Genomic DNA, 20,378 nt, shown 5'->3' with positions numbered 1-20,378 from the left:
AATAACACTTCCAAGAACTATTGCTGATCCATGTCATTATCACCATAAAAACCAGCTGGTAATTTTTACTTAGATATAAATGAAAGATGGGAATAATTTTATGTAGTCACGGTGTCTATCTGTAAATCAATAAACAAAAAGAAGGGCAGAATAAAATCCATTTTAAGAGTTCAAGAGTGGGTACAGTGGCTCATGTCTGTAGTTCTAGCATTTGGGGAGGCCAGAATGGGAGGATTGCTTGAGGCTAGAAATTCAAGACCAGTCCAGGAAAATTAGCAAGGTCCCCTCTGTACCCCCATCTCTATAAAAATAATTTAAAAATTAGCCTGGTGTGGTGTGGTGGTCCACATTTGTAATCCTAGCTACTTGGGAGGCTGAGGAGGGAAGTGTCACTTGAGTTCAGGAATTCAAGGCTGCAGTGAGCTATGATTGCACCACTGCACTACAGACTGGGTGAGAGAACAGAACACTTTCTCTAAAAATCCAAAAAATAATGCAATAAGCTTTTAACACGAGAATCTCTTCCAACTTTTTTTTATATCAGTTGTTTCAAAATGTTTGTTTTCTAGGAAAATTAATCCCCCAATCTATATGTATGTGTGTACATATATATAATTTTCTTCTGCTGCTATAGATTATCCAAAAATAAGAAAACAAACAAGCAAATAAAAATTGATATTTGCAAAGAATTTTACATGCTCTTTGCTAAGGCTATGTATGCAATTTTCCAAAATGAGAGAAATACCTGAGTAATCAAGCAACCTTACCTCCATATTTTTAAAAATATTAGATTCATTGAAATGAGACACTGGTTAATTAAAAAACAAGATGAGCTTTAAGGGATGACCAGTGTTAAGTAAACTTCTGAATCTGCCAGATATCAATTGTGATTATTCAGGCTACTTTTCTGATTTTTTTGAGTCATTTTAGCTACTACATAAGGCACCTAAGTGGATAAAATTGATTTTTTGACATAAAACTTCTGCTACATTGTGTGATACATAGTAGATGTTTAATAACTGATGGTTCTCTTTCCTCTATGTGCCTGCCATTAGACTGGTTCTAATCCCAGCTGTGCAATTCTGATAAGATTATTCAACTCTCCATGCCTCTGTTTCTTCATCTAAAAATGGTGACAAAGGGGAGCTGAAGAAGGATACTCAATTGTGTTTTACCTGTGGTTGCTGGAAGTCAGAAGCCTTTGGGTAAAGGGAAAAGACGATGTGTCCACACAGTGAAGTATATTATAGCAATTAGAAGCAAAGGTCACGCAGCGATATAGATAGATCTTTTTAAAACCACAATACCAGACGAAAGACATTAAGAAACAGAAGGGTAACAACACACACTGGGGCTTTCAGAGAATCGAGGGTGGCAGGAGGAAGACGGTCAGGAAAAACAGCCAATGGGTACTAGGCTTAATATCTGGGTGAAATAATCTGTTCAACAAACCCCCATGACATAAGTTTACCTACCTAACAAACCTGCACTTGTACCCCTGAACTTAAAAGTTAAAAAGAAGCAAAATGAAATATATCACACAATGACATTTGTTTAAGTTAAAATATTTGCATAAAAATTGCAACACACATTTTGCAAGAATACATGCACACAGATGTTCAACATCACAAATGTGGCATGGGAGGTTGAGAATCAGAGCACCTCATATAGTAGAAACTCAATAAATGCTAATCTTCTAGCACAGACCATGTAAAATGTAAAGGAACGTGTATGTGTATGTGTATGTGTGAGGGTGTGTTGTAATAACCTCTCCAGAATTTCATGGTAACAAAACACATTCAATCTAAAGCAGGGCTACCAGTGATAAAGCTAAAACCTTGCTTGAACATGACTTTTATGATTTACTACACTATTAATTTAACTTCCTACTGCTATATTAGCAGTTTCAGAAAGAAAGAGAATAAGAAATAACATGAGAAGAAACAAAGCAAATTTAGAATTAGCTAACTGACTAAAAATATTTTTATATTTTTTCAGTTTGGCTGACCTTAAATTAAACATTTGTACATTTTTATGTCTGGCAGCAACAACAAAAAAAGATTCTAAAGACTAATTATAATGCTTAAGGATTTACAAAACTTTGACTCCCCATATCATTTATAAACCTTGCAATTAGCATATTTTTAAAGGATTGACTGTATAACAGGTAATATTATCATGACTCTATATTTTTAATTCATCTAATTAAATATCTATTTTGCATTTGAATTTTCAGTTTAATGAAGAAATATCCTAATATTTAAATTCTAAAGCTAAGACTTCATATCTTTAAAATATGTATATTAAAAGCTATTAATAAAATTAAGTCAATATTCATGACAAAATCACCCTTTTCTGTTAGATTTAGATTTCTATTCAACCCCATTTTTTCTAATAAGCACTTCTTTAGAAACAGAAAGAATAATACACCTTGATTTTCCAGAAGAAATAAACTCTTTAAAACTGTCCATCAACTAATGAAACCACCAATTTAATTACTTTTCTCAATCTCGAGAATATAAAATGATCTAATTTATAATTAGTGTTATGACAAGTGCCTAATAAACTTAAAATGATTTGACATTAGGGCTGAATTTTCATTGGAACTGGTGGAAAGTTTTGTAACTTGGGGATTTTCTAATCCCCAGGCATATTGATGAAATCTAACTCTAATATAAAATCATCCTGATCCTTGCTGTTTTCTGATTATAACTTTAGGTACCAAACACTACAAAAGTAAATAAATTAAAAAGTTATTGACACTTCATAAAAAGGAGCTAATTCTTATTGATTTTATTTTAATGCCATTTTTACTCTTATATTAATCATTTGTATATTTATAATATGAGCATAAGTTAAAAGATGTACTATATGCACGTACAATTAGTATAAATCAAATTATTTTCTCATGAATCTGACATACTCACTCTTTGATGTATTAAAAAGAGCCCTGATCTGAAGAGAATATGATATTTGAGTATGTTTTTATTTTCAATACTTGAAATAAATCTTTCATTTTGAGTAGGTCCTTATATTAGAATTGAAAACTTTGACTAAAAAATAAAAAACAGCTAAAACCACAAATGCACACCCACAATTTCCCCCAACACACACACACTGAGATTATAGCAAGTAAATCTTCTGCAAGTCTCATTTTTAAAAAGTAATTTGATGCAGATTTTTCTTATAATATCTTTTAAACACACAATATGTTCCCAGGAAATTACAAGTGGAACGGCTAATCTAATATCCTGCCCCTTGCAGGGGACTGCAGCTGATAACTTCCAGGGAAATTGACAACTACCCAGTCTTTCCCCTCAGAACTGTACATGACTTCACAAGAAAGGTATATTCAGTTCCTTTAGAACCTGAGAAGATTCATTTGAATATAGAAGCATGACATTCAAGTGTCTGAAGTTCATTATAAATTTTGTGTCAGCAGAAAAAAAATCCTATCATGGAAAGGATCAATCTAATCAATCAAATTAATTGTTCCAAACCTCAGAATATTTTTTCACACTCGCAGACCAACAGGCCCGTCAAATGCCACAGGAAGGCTCTCTTAGGAAGAAATTTATGAATTCACAGTTCTAATGAATGGCACATATGCTTTCATTTACTTCCACAATTATTTTCCCATTCTGAGGCTGGACTCATGATTTTATCCATTTCTATGTAATCAATAAACATTCTCAAACATACAACTGAAATGTTTGTTTCTAACAACCCATTTTGTGTTCTAACAATCCCCTTAATTTGTATCTTCTAAATCAAATCTCCTCATGGCATTACCTGGTTTCCCAAGTTCTTCCACTAATGCCAGACACTTCCAGCCAGGATCCCATGCTAGAGCACACCACTCAAACACCCCAACATCATCTCCCCAAATTTCACTGCCTATTGTCCTATTTGTTCACCCTTCTAAAAGGGTGTCTTAAACTGTCTTAAACTAAGATTCTAATAACTGCAAAAAGTTTTCTCTGTCAAAATAAGCATTATATAATTCCCTGATATTCTGGATTGGATTCTGAAGTAGAAAGAGGAAATCAGTGGGAAACCAGATGAAATCTGAATAAATTTCAGAGTTTAAATATCAGTGATATACCACTGTTGACTTCTATTTTGAAAAACCTGTCATGATGATGTAAAATATTAAGGGGGCGGGGATGGATGAAGCATCTATCTGGATTTTATATCATCTTTGCAACTTGTCTGTAAGACTAAAACTATTCCAAAACAGTTTATTTAAAAAATAAGTGTTGTATTTTTAAAAGAGACTTCAGTGTATTGACACAAAGGATGAGGAAGAAGGAAATTGCAGATACAGTGTTAGTTTTGCAACAAGAGAAGTTTGAGATAAAGTGTAGTCACTCCTTGTTTTACCCCACAAACGCAGTTGCCTCTTTCTGCCTTTGCATAAAGTTTGGCTGTGAAGGAAATTCCATTTATTTGCATGGCATCTGCTCAGGCAACTACATAATCTCAGATTTGCTTTTCAGAGAGATGAATCCTGTTGCATTATGGAGTATGGCCTTTAGAAAGGAAAGAGAAGCTGGCAGGTGAGCACTTAAGGCTCTGTTGCAGGAATGTTAGGCAAAAGTTGTGATAGACTAGTGAAAGTAAAGAGAAACTGAAATAAATAAATCAGGAAATATGAAGAAAATATATAACATGAAGAAAATAGATAATAGCAAGAGTGAGGGAAGAATGAAAAATGACTCCCAGATTTGCTTGTGTCACTGAGTAGATGATTGAAAAATTGACCGGGAAAAAAAAGTTATAGAAGGAGACATGTGGATAGAGGGCAAGGATGATGAGCATATAGATGCTTAGATGCTTATGGAGATTTTAAGTGGCAATGGAAATGATAATAAGCTCAGAAGAAGGGTTGAACTGCAGGTGAAGACTGGACAACCATCAGCCTGAAAGTGATGTGGGTAAATTTCCTGAAGATTACTCAAAAAGTTACTAAGATGATCCAAGTAGAATGCATAGGTTCAGAAAGGAATAAAAACTAAAGTTCCAAATCATATAAATGCACAGCCCAGAGATTATAAATCAGGCTATTCCTTATACAGATTCAAGTATTATGCTAAGAAATGTATTCAAAAAAGTTGTTTGTAAGGAAAAAAAACTGATTGTTAAAAAGCTAATTTTGCCTCATGTAAATGTTTACATCATGTTTCATTGTTCATCCCTAAGAAATACCACAGTTAATAAACAAAAGCAAATAATAGCTAAATATAGATAGAAATAATACACATGTAATCATTTTTAACTGTTTCCACAGACACATGTTTATTTCTCTACAGTCATAACTTCATAAAAACAGCATAAAGAGTTTTCTTTAATATTAAAGGATCAATGGGTCTTTTTACTAACAATATCTTTAGTTACATTTTGGTTGAAATGAAGTTAGTAAAGCTCTTGAATGACCAATTCTACAAAATATTTGAACAATTTTCTCATTAGGCAAGTTTTCACTTCAGTTTGATTACTGATCTACATTTACATATAATTTTTCCTTGTTTAGATTCCTCTGTTGAAAGAGATCTGCTTCACAGCAAGATAAGGCATTAGCAGTTACACTTAACAACGATTTCATATAGCAGTAGTTGTAGAATTGAACTGAGTATTAAGCATATGACTTCTTGTTCCCTTAAGAATAGTATTTCATTTCAATGTGAATTTCACATTGGAAAAAACTGAAATAATGATTACTTTGCACTTGGAAATCTGCACATAGAACACCAAAAATATTCACAGAGGAATCTGTGTATGTGTGTGCGTGCACACACACACACATAATTATAAAATTTTGGCATTCACACACACACACATAATTATAAAACACACACACACATAATTATAAAATTTTGGCATTCGAAAACCTCCATCCATAGAAAAAAATTACATTTGCTTTATTCATATTTATTAAACACTACTCAACTTTGATGTTAAAAAGTTTTATATTGAATCTCATCAAAGGTAAGCCTACAAAGTCCATCCCAGGCCAACAAATGTCTTAGTAACATGGTAATCATTCAGAAGCTTAACTGAAAAATAGGAAATTGATGAGTCTAAGAGAAGGCTGGAAAGGTGAGACTCTATAAGCTACAAAAATCCTTTTGGTGATAACAGAGTTAAATCTTGGCCTCTTCTCTCCGTTTTTAACTTCCACTATCCTTGGGAATAAGGATGATCTGGCTTGAATATCTTATTTTAGTTTTGTTTTTCAACTTTTATTTTAGGTTATTACATTATGCTGGAGTTTGGTGTACAAATGATTTCATCACTCACATAGTGAGCGTAGTACCCAACAGGTAGTGTCTATTTTCCCATCTTTGTGTTCACATGGACACAATGTTTAGCTCCCACTTATAACTAAGAACAGGAGGTATTTGGCTTTCTGTCTCTGAATTAATTTGCTTAGGATAATGACCTCCAGCTGCATCCACATTGCTGCAAAGGACATGATTTTGTTTTTGTTTCATAGCTGTGGCATTTTCTATGGTATATATGTAGCGTATTATCTTTACCCAGTTGATGGGCATCTTAGTTGAGTACCCATCTTTACTAATGTGAATAGTACTGCGATGAACATATGGGTGCATGTGTCTTTTTGGTAGAACAATATATATTCCTTTGGGTAAATATCCAGTCATGGGACTGCTGGGTCAAATGGTAGTTCTGTTTTAAGTTCTTTGAGAAATCTCCGAACTGCATGGCACAGAGGCTGAACTAATTTACATTCCCACCAGTGTATAAGTGTTCCCTTTTCTCTGCCACTTTGCCAACATCTGTTATTTTTTGACTTTTAATAATAGCCATTCTGACTGGTGTGAGATGGCATCTCATAGTGGTTTGATTTGCGTTTCTCTGATTAGTGATATTGCGCACTTTTTATATGCTTGTTGGCTGTATGTATGTCCTCTTTTGAGAAGTCTCTGTTCATGTCCTTTGCCCAATTTGTAATCGGGTTGTTTTTTGCTTGTTGAATTGTTTAAGTTCCTTATAGATTCTGGGCATTAGACCTTTGTCAGATGCAGTTTGTGTGAGTTTTTCTAGTTTTAAATCATCTTGTAATACTAATAAAAACTTTCATTCGATTAACTGGAGATAGATCCTGCAGAAAGAATATGGATCTGTATATGTTACCTTGCAAAACAGAAGTTGTATTCTATAGGAATGATTTTAATTATTTACATTAATAAGATAAAATATGGCTCTTCTGTGACTCATAATGGATACTTGAAAGCTATGCATCCTGCAAATATTACAACTTAAATATAAGGAATATGGAATGACTTGTCTCTATGGACTAACAAATCTAGGTAGCCTTTGTGGCACTAGATTTGTAAAAAGGTTTGACATGACTTTAAAATAATGATGTTTCTTTTTATGTTATACCACTTAATGATATAAAAGTTATTTTAAAATACATTAAGCCATTATGATATAAACAATGGTGTTGTATCCAGTGTTATTGAACTGGATAGAGAAAGAAAGAAGCCAAATTAGACTCTCTAAAAATGGCTAAACAAAATGTGCTCAAATTTTAACTCTACAGCTTGCTAATTTTATGACTTAAGTAAGACAGATTCCACACCTAAAAAATACGGTTAATAATATTTACCTCACAATTATTTTTAACAACTTGGAATGACATAAGGAAATAATTTTATAAATTGAAAAGTACTTATGTGTGTACTCATTATGTTTGTCATATTGCTTAATCAACATGAAAGCCAAGAAAGTTGTCTTTATTTTGATGAGTATAATTCAAGAAATTGAATATGCAAAGTGAAATACAATTTTCTCAGTTTTACAATATGGAAATGCACACAATGATAGAGTCCTGTTGAAATAAAAGTATTTTACATGCAATATGTATTAACTCAGTTTGTATTTATAATACACACAACTGTTTTCAAACACAATATTCTTCCCAAACTTTGGAAGTAGCATCTTTATGTGCCTATCATTTAAGTCAAGAAGGACAGAAATTGTACTAACCACTTGTTCACAGCAGGTAAAGAATGCCAATAAATTAATGTACCGATCTGCATAATTCTAATATTATAGATAGTAAAGTCAAAAGAGCTCTCCAAAAAGTTCTAACACACACAAAGTTCTAGGGCTCTCTTATCCTGTTTTAGAGTATTGTCAAGGATGGTAGAAAAATCCACTTTATGTTCTAATAAAATGGTTTTTCAATGAGTCCTAGAGAAGTCAGCCATTTCCTTCAAAAATAATAATAGAGTGTGTAGAAGCACATACACTCTTTCAACGTGCATCGAATAATAGAGAAATTGTTAAACACTTAACTGACCTAAGAAGCTATACAAGTCACCCAAACAGCATGTGACCTTAATAAAGAGGTGGATATTACCAAGTGGCAAAGAGCAATGAATAAAAAGAAAATAAGTGCAGTATAAAATGTGCAGAGTTCATGAAAATGACAGTAGCCTCCAAAAAAGCATCAGAAAAAGAAGTGACAACAAAATATTCTAGCAACAAGTAGGTTATAAAATACACAGATCATATAAATACAAGAAATCCAGAAAGTAAAAATCTAGTAATAATGCTAAATTTCAAAAGTCTACAAGATTTAAAATTATTGCATTTTAAAACCATTCTTATTTATTTTTTTAAATTTTTTTATTTATTTATTTTTGAGATAGAGGTTCACTCTTGTTGCCCAGGCTGGAGTGCAATGTCATGATCTCAGCTCACTGCAACCTTCACCTCCTAAGTTCAAGCGATTCTTCTGCCTCAGCCTCCTGAGTAGCTGGGATCACAGGCATGTGCCACCATACTCAGCTAATTTTTGTATTTTTAGCAGAGACAGGGTTTCACCATGTTGGCCAGGCTGGTCTCAAACTCCTGACCTCACATGATCCACCCACCTCAGCCTTCCAAAGTGCTGGGATTACAGGCGTGAGCCACTGCTCATGGCCACAAAAAACAGTCTTACAAAGAATTTGCCACCTGGAAAGCAAAGTTCTATTAAGTAACAAACTGAGCATTTAGTAAATAAAGAAAGCCTGTTATATCCCCCGTTATATGCATGAAATGATGACACGAGGAATGAATTAATATGGCAAAAAATAAAAACTCTGACTTCTATAGCAACTGAAGATTTATAATTTTTCATGAAATGCTTATATTTAAGTCATATTGTCTGATCAAAGTGGAAACCAATAACGTTGTCTTTACTTTGAGGAGTAAAATCCATGTAATTGGCAATGTGAACAATATCCCATAGGCAAAATGAATACCATATTCTCAACTTTAAAAAAGAAGGCATACAGGGCCGCATGCGTCTCTGTCATGGACACGTGTGATTGATCCTTTAACTGTATCCTTAACCACCACATATGCATGCCAGGCTGGGCATGGCTCTGAGGGCGGCCAGGGACAGACGTATGATACAAGACTATTGGAATTAATACTAATTTCATATGTAAAATGTATTAGCTCAATTTACAGGACAAGAGGTATAAGAATTAGAGATAAAAATTAAACACAGATGGTTACCTGAAATTAGTTGATTTTATTATTTGTAGAGTAAGTGCTTAGTAGTTGAATTAATAATTTAGTAATTGAATTAATAATTTGTCTCTATGGTTCATTATGTTTTTCTAAGTTAAATGTTTCCAAGCTTCAGATAAGAATCTTAATAAAACAGGCCATCAACTATGCTAGGCCATTATATTACTTTCTTTAATCAAAATGGCAAAGACTTTTATTTTTAATGATAAAAACTCATTGTTGGAAAAGTTTAGAGAAATAGGACTTGCAAAAGCAAATTGGTAAAGTGTGTCTAATGGGAAGTTTGGAAATAATTATCAAAATACACATTGTGCATAAAATTCGACCTAGCAATCTCATTTCTAAGAATTTACATTGATATAGCTATATATGTATAAAATATGTGCACGCTAGGATGTTCATCACAGTATTACAATAGTGGATAAGGAGAAATAACCCTTAAGTTTAATAGGGGATTGATTAAATAAATCAACAAATAATTTGCAGGTGATAGCTATTATGTTCAAGAATCATATTTATTGATATAGAAATATTAAAGCTTGATATTGAAGTCTCATACATTCACATGGTAAATATGATTAAATTCAATTAACTCACTCCTTTAAAATGTTATACAATTTAAAATTATTTCTCATAGATCAACTTTACAATTCCATGAGCATTTTTTTTTCTTTTTAAACGACAAGAAGAAAATCAGGGAAGTTAGTATCACAAATAATGATGTAGGTTATAAGTTTTTTGATACAATAAATCACAAATTTAATATTAACAGATACTACATAGATGTTAGTGGCCAATATTGTCAGGTTTAACTGGAAATAAATTGATAACACCTCAGTGAATTCAGTGATACTCATTATCTAAAATATACAGAACTGATCCCACTAGTATGAGCATAAAATTCAATTACCTATTCATTTTTCCTTGGATATATGTTAGCTTCATTATGAGCAGAGATATACTTCATTTCATTGTTAATTTTGCTTCCCTAGGCCATTTCTCTGAGATTAACCAGGACTTCTGCCTACCAAAGCTACATTTTTTCTATTTCTGATTCTATTTTGAAAAGAATATGCAAGTGTCTTTTAATTTCTCTGCTTATTATTAAGAGAAAAGGGGCATCTATGTAAATTGACTTACATAAGAAAAATAAAAACATAGAACGACCTATTACTCTAACTTAAAAGAATATCTGTAACAAAGGAATTAAAGTCCTAAGGCAGTTTCATAGATTCTATGAAGAAGAGAGATGTTTCTCAAATGAGGTGTGTCATGCAATTAATATAAAACTCTACTCAAATCTGTGTGCTATAATCTTACTGCCTCAGGCAATAGTACAGATGAGAAAAGGAGGTCAGCATAGGCAGGGAAAAGTAAAAAAAAAAAAAAAAAATTGAATCATGCTCCAAACCCCAAAAACCTACACACACAGACTAGATATTCTTTACCTTTTCCAGATTATAAGTAGGATTAGGTATACGAGCTTATTGATTTAAACAGAAGTATTCTAATTCAGTGATAAATTTCATCTTTTATACTTGTTTATAGTAAGCTAAAATCATGTGGTGAAGAGCTCCCTAAAGGTTGAGGGAGGAAGAAAAATATAAATTTTTAAACATTTTATATTTCTACATCCAACATTGTTATTAATATTATATATCAACTGGTATTGTTATATATGAGGTAATATGTTAGGTGTTGAGAAGAATTTAAAGCTGAATAAATATTTAACTTATCCTTATGGAATAAGAAGTCAAAAGGAGAGATAAGACATGGTCACACACTAGAAGTACACAAGATAGAAAGTGATAAAGCATATAATAGGTGTTACGAAAGTTCAGAGGAGCAACAGATCATTTCCAGTTCTGTGGATCAGAGATGGGAAATCATGTAAGCAAAGCTTTGAAATCCATGGGTAGAATTTAGACAACTAAAGACGGTGAGGTTAAATAAATTCCAGAGGGAGTTTAAAATATGGACAGATGTACGAAATGGTTCAGAATTCAAGAAAAGTGTGGGGGGGAAGAATTTTCCTAAAGTAGAAGCTACTTTGACCCACTAAACTTTGAAATAAAATCTAGAAAATCAGGTTGAAACCAGATTTTGGCAGACATTGAAAGTCATTTTAAAAGGTTTACACAAAATTTGGTAAATGACGGAGGCATGTAAGATTCTAGGGCAAAAAAAAATGAGATCTTATGTTTTTCAGTAAGACTCTTCTAAGATATGTAGGATGGATTGGAAGGAGAAGAATCTGGAGACAGTACAATTAGTTAAGAGACGCATTAATCACTAAGAAGTGAAGGCATGGACAAAGGGAATGTTGCTGGAGTTGGAGAGTTATAGATAAATGTGAGAGATATCTAAATGAGACCTGACAAGCCATTATCTTCATGTGAAGTTATGTTAATGATAACTCTGAAGCTTTTAATTTCAGTGACTACAAGTATAGTTAAGTCAAAACAAAAAATAAGGATTAAATGATAGACAATGGAAAATGAATTCAGTTTTAGACACTTTGAGTTTGATGAGCTGAGGGGTAACCAAGCGTATCTGTGCAATAGTTGGGAATGTGGCACTGAGATGTATTTTGTAGTTAATTAGGAGATTATAATGTAGTAGATTGTATCAGTGCTTGTGTATGTGGTAGTAACTGAAACCTATGGTTGATGTATATGTTCTGGCTCTACTCAACTAGACTACTTTAAGAAAGACTATAATGGAACATATGAATCCCTGAATAAATAATAGCTCTACATTCTTGTTAATGTCTGGCTGTATGCACCATGCAAATTTTGTGGAATTTATTTTCTCCCTTGTTTCTGGATCAAAAAGTTGTAAGTGATATGATTTAAAAAATTATATTTTAAATAAATATGACTGTGGCTAGGTGTGGTGGCTCACGCCTATAATCCCAGCACTTTGGGAGGCCTAGGCAGGCAGATCACGAGGTCAGGAGATCGAGATCAACCTGGCCAACATGGTGAAATCCCGTCTCTACTAAAAGACAAAAAATTAGTGTGGTGGCAGGCTCCTGTAGTCCCAGCTACTCGGGAGGCTGAGGCAGGGGAATCAATTGAACGCGGGAGGTGGAGGTTACAGTGAGTCCAGATTGTGCCACTGCACTCCAGCCTGGTGACAGAACAAGACTCCGTCTCTAAATAAATAAATAAATAAATAAGACTGTGTATAATTTAAATTGACTTTAAAATATATTATTCAAAAAATTTGACATACTTGAAAACCTAATGAGTGGCACAATGAGAGTAACTTAAAAATTAAGGTACAGGTATTTGATTTGATAAAATACTAGAAGATTATGAAAATCATGAGTTAGAAAAATAATAAAACATTTTAAAACATTTACTACTTTAAATATTTTTTAAAAATTTAGATACAAGGGTCTCTACTTTTGTTAAAAGATTGAAAATGTATTTATCTCTTTTCCCTTGAGACCATTTAAAAGTAATATTAAACGAATGAACATTGCATATATCCACAATAATGAAGATATTTAGAGAACGGTCTTAAATAAAAAGAAATCCTTTTTAATTTGGGGAAAATTATTTGATGCAAAAAAAATACAACAAGGAAAATGAAGTAGAATCTTAGACTGAGGGATTACCATGGTAAAAATTACTAATAAAGAAGAAAAATTCAGGATGTTCATCTAACTGATAAGCTTAAGGTACAGAAAAAGAAAACAGAATTGAAAAGAGAAAATTATTTTTAAAATAATGAAATAAAAATTCCCAGATCTGAACATAAAGCTCCATATTTAAAAGATAAATCAACTCAGTAAATGAAAGCAGAACAATGCAAAGGAACAGAATCAAAATATCTCATAATACCAATAATAAAAATGCAAAGAAATGAGAATTATATGGGATCAGTAATCAGTAAGATTGGATAGAAAAAGACAGTGGAGCAATACCATCGAAATTATAAAGGGAAATGTTTTTCAGCCTAAAATTTAATCCCTGCCAAACTGTCAATTGAATATCAATAGGCAAAAAAGTCAACCTTGTTCGAAACTTCACACCTTATACTTAAAAAATTAGTTTTAAATGAGTCATAGATTTAAATGTAACTCTAAAATGGTTAGAATATAACAGGAGAAAGTATTTGGGATCTAGGACCTGGGGAAGAGTCATTAGACATGACATCAGAAGCACAATTCATAAAAGAAACAACAATAAATTGAACTTTACCAAAATTAAAAACCTTTGTTCTGTGAAAAAGCCTGCTAAGAGAATGAAAAGGCAAACCATATACTAGGAAGTAATATTTGCAAGCTGCATATCTAATAAAGAGTTCATATCTACTATACATAAAGAATTCTCAAAACTCAACAGTTTAGCCAGACATGGCGCCTGTGCCTCACACCTGTAATCCTAGCTACTCCAGAGGCTGAGGCAGGAAGATGGATTGAGCCCAGCAGTTCAAGGCTGCAGTCAGTGAGCTACAGTCATACCACTGCATTCCAGCCTGGGTGACAGAGCAAGATACTCTCCTCCTATCCAAATGTCTCAAAAAAAATTTTTTTTTTTTTTTTTTTTTTTTTTAAATTTATGAAGTATTTATTGATGATTCTTGGGTGTTTCTCGGAGAGGGGGATATGGGAGGGTCATAGGATAATAGTGGAGAGAAGGTCAGGAGATAAATACATGAACAAAGGTCTCTGGTTTTCCTAGGCAGAGGACCCTGCGGCCTTCTGCAGTGTTTGTGCCCCTGGGTACTGGAGATTAGGGAGTGGTGATGACTCTTAAAGAGCATGCTGCCTTCAAGCATCTGTTTAACAAAGTACATCTTGCACCGCCCTTAATCCATTTAACCCTGAGTTGACACAGCATATGTTTCAGAGAGCATGGGGCTGGGGGAAAGGCCATAGATCAACAGCATCCCAAGGCAGAAGAATTTCTAAAAATATGGAACGCTTCACGAATTTGCGTGTCATCCTTGCGCAGGGGCCATGCTAATCTTCTCTGTATCGTTCCAAATTAAAAAAACACCTCAACTGTTAAAAAAAATAATAACAACTAACAATTCAATTAGAAAAAAGGTAAAATACAAGAGGCACTTCATTGAAGAGAACATAGATGGCAAATATCACATGAAAAAAGGGTCAACTTCACGAGCTGTTAGGGAATTAAAATTAAGACCAAGATGAGTTATCACTGCTGATCTATTAGAACAGATAAAAATATGTTTAATGACAAAACAAAAATCTCATTAGGATGAAGAAACAGTGCACCTCTCATACACTGCAGGTAGCATATAAAGTGATAGTCTCTCTGAAAATAGTTTGGCAGTTTCTTAAATACACACACACACACATACACACAAACACACACTTACCATAGGACCCATCAATTGTAATCCTACACATTTAATCCAGATAAATAAAATGTATGTCTATACAAATACCCACACTATTCATAGCAGCTCTATGTGTCATAGATCAAAACCCCTAAACAAGCAAAGTGTCCTTAAGTAGAGAATGATTAAATTAACAGTAATACACACATACTATGAAATACTACTCAGCAATAAAAAGGCAAGGGCTAGTTACATGGGAAATGATGTGGATTAATCACAAGAACATTATGCTGATTGGAAAGAGCCCATCTCAAAAGGTCATGTAAGGTATGATTGTATTTTTATAATAGTCTCAAAATGATAAAAAAAATAAAAAAGAGATGAGTGGTTTCCAGGGGTTAGGGATGATGCAGAGAAGGTACTATAAGGGCATAACATGAGGGAGATCTTTGAGGTAATGGAATAGTTCTGAGTCTTGACTTCATTGGTGGTTATGCAAATCTAGAAATGTGATAAAATGACAAAGGGCAAACACATATACCCCAGTGTCAACTACTGGTTTCTTACTGCACTATAATTATATAAGATGCAAACCATGCCAACCACTGGGATAGACTGTGCAAAGGGTCTGAAACCTGTCTGTTCTGTCTTTATATCTTCCTGTGACTATATAATTATGTCAAAATAAAAAGCTGAAAAAAGTAAAACAAAACATGTTTTATGACTTAAAATATAATTCAAAATTATTAATCCTTTGGAAAAAGTCTACTTTAACATGTGGCTCTCTAAACACATCGTGATTATAAAAAGATGTATATACAGCATTGTCTTTGGGTCTGCATGCCTTTGCTAATCTAGGCTACATTTCTAGATAGTGAACTTTTCAACATAAGTGTAGTAGAAAGTATATTTGGACTTAAAGAGACCTGAGCTTCAATTCCACATCCAGCAGTTATTAATTTAAAAAGCGTACTTGTCATGTAACTATGAGTAAAAAATCTTAATGCTCACTTTAGGTTATCACCTTTAAAGAAGAGATAATAAATAGTTACATGCTATTACAGTCAAGATCAAATACAGTTTATGAAGTATTTTCTACTATCATTCTTCCATTTTTGTTTTAGAATTGAATTATATTCTATATTGGGATTCTATATTGAATTCTATTTCACGAAGAATTAGATCTTTTCATAGGACAATAAGTACAATATACTTTTAAAGTTATATCATGGAAGGTCACTGGACATTGTTTCTATTTCTAGCTTAAAAACTTGATAAAATAAAAAAGCGGCCTCTGAATTGTGTTGTAATATATGTAAGAAACTTGGGACACAAAAACACGGAAAAACACAGATGCTGAAGAGAAAAGAGTTATTGGAAATAAATAATGAATCGCAAAAGTTTAAACAGACAGTAGGAAATATGTGGTATTTATGAGTGTGTATATTTAACTACTAAGAGAACAATCCCACAGAATAAACAGCATGAAGCACGTGAAATCATTTGTTAAATTTGCAAAAGAATATGCGTTCCATCTCTCTTTTTCTCTTTCTCCACTTTCTTTCCCTTCCCCCAACAAGATTGGGTTGACACGTCTTTTAAAATAAACCATAATCCACTTATCACTTATGTCATTACAAAGCTTGAAAGCCTGCCTAATGAGTTTGCACAAATCCTCTTTTTAACATGTATTTCATATACTCTTCTAATTAAATACGTATCACCATATCTGGACCTATAAATAACAGTATTAAGGTATGATCCTGAATAAACCTGTTCGTTGTATTATTCTCACAGAGCTTGGCTTCCCTAAAAAAAATCATTTCATGGGTCATCAGGATAAAGCTTGCTACTTTTATTCTTTTGTTGCAGCAAAGGATGAACATAATTTGAAATTTTAAATCATGAAAGAAGATGGATTTTGGAGTCAGTTAAACCTGTTTGAATCCTTTCTCCACCACCTAAACTAAGTAACTTTTGGGAAGAAGGAAATGATTCTCTGAGCTTATTTTCTCACATATATAATGAGGATCTTAGAATTTTTATAAGAATGAAATTAGATACTCTCTTTAAAGCTAGTATGCAGTGTGTTGCACGTGATAGCAGCTTACTAATAGAGATCACTGTCGTTAATAATTTACTTAAGAACCTCTTCCTCATTTTTGGTTGCTCATTTTTTTGAGTGTGTTCGTTAGTTTTACATATTGTTTTTCTACCTATCCATTTCATTTATTCTTTTTGCAAATATTCACTGGACATTCATATAGTGCCAGGCACTACGCCATATGCTGTGAGATGTACAAGACTGTGTCTCTACCTTAGATAAGGAAAAAGACTGGAACACTGGATATTGCAGTAGAAAATACGTAGTCAGCAGCATCGCAATGCTACTGACTGAAGGTTATTGATAGGTTGGTTCTTTGGAGAACACCAAAGGCTTCTAAGAGGGGATAATTTTTAAGCTCTGCCTTGAGAAATTACAGAAGACCAAAACTGGGTAGAGAATTCCAAGTAGAAGAAATTTCATGAACAGAAGTAGTTATAAAACAGTGGGACTTTCAGGGAATACCAGGCAGTCAGTGTGTCTGAGAGGGAAAACAAAAACACAAACACCTGTGTTTTGGAAAAACAGTTTACTTACTACCAGGACAGCATTTTGGACTTCTAGGTAATCAGTGGGAAATCAACAACAAAAAATTTTTTTAGTTGCTGTTGAACAAAGTATATTTGTTGTAATAGCATCCAGATTAACAACTTGTGTAATGTTCTTCCGTGTAAAGCATATTATCTAAAAATCAATTAATTGAAAATTAATATATGTATGACATTTCTGAATTTCCTGTAGCCAGTCTATAAGTCATGCCTAAAGCACCACTAATCAGAAGATTAAAAGGCTCAGGCTGGGCACAGTGGCTCACACCTGCAATCCCAGCTCTTTGAGAGACCGAGGCGGGTGGATCACCTGAGGTCAGGAGATTGAGACCAGCCTGGCCAACATGGTGAAACCCCATCTCTAATAAAAATACAAAAAATTAGCTGGGCACTCTGGCGGAGGCCTGTAATCTCAGCTAGTTGGAAGGCTGACGCTGGAGAATCACTTGAACCCGGGAGGCGGAGGTTGCAGTGAGCTGAGATCGCACTATTGCACTCAGCATGGGCAACAAGAGTGAAACCCCATCTAAAAAATAAATAAAATAAAAGGCTCAAGTAGTCAAAGAATGATAAATTCAATGCAAGACGTGGTTACTGTCTGATTCCTGGCAGTGCACATATTAGATGACTTCCTGCCTTCTTTATACTGTTAAAAAGAGAGTTATTTCAGCAATAATCTACATATTAAGAGAAACCCACTTAACCTGTCAAAAAAATGAGTGGTTGAATATCCCTAAGAATCAAGCCAGGTATTTTATAATACTTGCAAGAAAGAGTGAATAGTTTTTAATTGCCATTTTTCCTTCTCCATTTAAAAAAAATGAAGTTTACAAGTTAAGGGTTAAAAAAAAATGATATGAACGCAAACTGACCATGCAGGAGGAGATACCTGGTCATGAAGAAAATAAATAAAAATAATCTTGTTATGAGTTGAGGGGAAAAAAGTGATTGGCTTGGTGAGAATTTTATTTGTCTTTTTCCTTTTCTATTCAGAATAGTTTATAAATAGGATGGTACAAGTTATCCATAGTTGAAATGTGGATATAGTTGCAATAACATAATTAAATAAACTTTAATTTATATCATGGCTTTGACAATTTATTCTAGTAATATATTATAAAAGATACTGAGCCATTCCCTTATAAAATAGTCAACGATCTTGTATGCTATACTTAAAATGTATTTGGATGTAATAGACACATACAGCTCAAATCTGTGTTACTTCCATTTTTTATTAGGCATCAGTGCCCCAAAATATTAAGAGACTCTTAGTACCATCTCAAATATTGTACATTTTTAAAATGCTAGAATTTACAAAGAATCATTCCTCTCAGCATGTCACATTCCACTACCCAGACTGTGATGTTACCGAATAGAATTCTGCTACTACCCAGACTGTGGTATTCCATTGAGCTAATTTCTTGTTAAATTTTTTATTAAAAAGTTAATTTAAAAATTTGGCTAAGTGTGTACATAGATTTCAGTTAAAATACTCTTTTTAAAATTATATTACTTAGCTTTATCAATATCTCCCATGACTGCTACTCTTGCCTTGCATATTTTTGCATTGAATACTGAGGTCTTCACTAGACAGTAAAGACAGGAAAGATTAGCTCAGGAGAATAGTTTAATGGATGCTGTGTATACACGATGGCAACACAGAAATGTAGGGGAAGGGGTCAATTAAATGATTATTTATCTTTGTTTTCTAAAAATATTCAGCTACAGTAAAAGAAAATTGCAACAGATCAAATGATAACAAATATGATGATGACTATGAGATTATAATGTGGATTTAAACATTCTCTACCTCCCAAAAGCTGATTTTTAAATTTATACAACACTTTTATATCTATCATACTATTTTAATTAATTCATTGAAGTATATGAATTCACTAAAGTGAAAAAATGTTATTTACTTTTAAAACATAAGAAAAGCAGCATGATTTATAGTCCTTTGGGTATATACCCAGCAATGGGATGGCTGGGTCAAATAGAATTTCTAGTTCTAGATCCCTGAGGAATCGCCACACTGACTTCCACAAGGGTTGAACTAGTTTACAGTCCCACCAACAGTGTAGAAGTGTTCCTATTTCTCCACATCCTCTCTGGCACCTGTTGTTTCCTGACTTTTAAAGACACACGCACACGTATGTTTATTGCGGCACTATTCACAACAGCAAAGACTTGGAACCAACCCAAATGTCCATCAATGATAGACTGGATTAAGAAAATGTGGCACATACACACCATGGAATACTATGCAGCCATAAAAAATGATGAGTTCATGTCCTTTGTAGGGACATGGATGAAATTGGAAATCATCATTCTCAGTAAACTATCGCAAGAACAAAAAACCAAACACCGCATATTCTCACTCATAGGTGGGAATTGAACAATGAGAACACATGGACACAGGAAGGGGAACATCACACTTCGGGGACTGTTGTGGGGTGGGGGGAGGGGGAGGGGGATAGCATTGGGAGATATACCTAATGCTAGATAACGAGTTGGTGGGTGCAGCGCACCAGCATGGCACATGTATACATATATAACTTACCTGCACGTTGCGCACATGTACCATAGAGCCTAAAGTATAATAATAATAATAATAATAATAATAAAAAAAAAATTAAAAAAAACAAAAACATAAGAAAAGACATTTTTACTTACATCAGAAATCTTGAACTTCTAAATATTTTATTTTACTAAGGCAGATATTTCTTTGACTATCAATGATAGTACATGTTCTAAGAAAACACAAAGGAAATACATTTAGGACATACAATCATGAAGTGTGACTAGCAAGTAATGCGACAAATTTGTCAACAAGCATACTAAGAACTATACAT

General features: G+C 33.4%; 1 protein-coding gene and 1 non-coding gene across 2 annotated transcripts in view; one reads left to right on the top strand and one right to left on the bottom strand.

Moving 5' to 3' along the window:
* The window catches only part of RGS21 (regulator of G protein signaling 21), a 51,429-nt gene that overhangs the window by 1,786 nt on the left and 29,265 nt on the right, over nt 1–20,378 (top strand). The gene's annotated exons all lie outside the window — the stretch shown is intronic.
* Nucleotides 14,478–14,586, bottom strand: LOC129052765 (U6 spliceosomal RNA). The gene has a single exon (XR_008517926.1). It is a non-coding gene; the product is annotated as a U6 spliceosomal RNA (small nuclear RNA).

Source organism: Pongo abelii, chromosome 1 (assembly GCF_028885655.2).
Source record: "Pongo abelii isolate AG06213 chromosome 1, NHGRI_mPonAbe1-v2.0_pri, whole genome shotgun sequence".
Taxonomy (NCBI): Eukaryota; Metazoa; Chordata; class Mammalia; order Primates; family Hominidae; genus Pongo; species Pongo abelii.
This window is presented reverse-complemented; position numbering and strand designations above follow the sequence as displayed.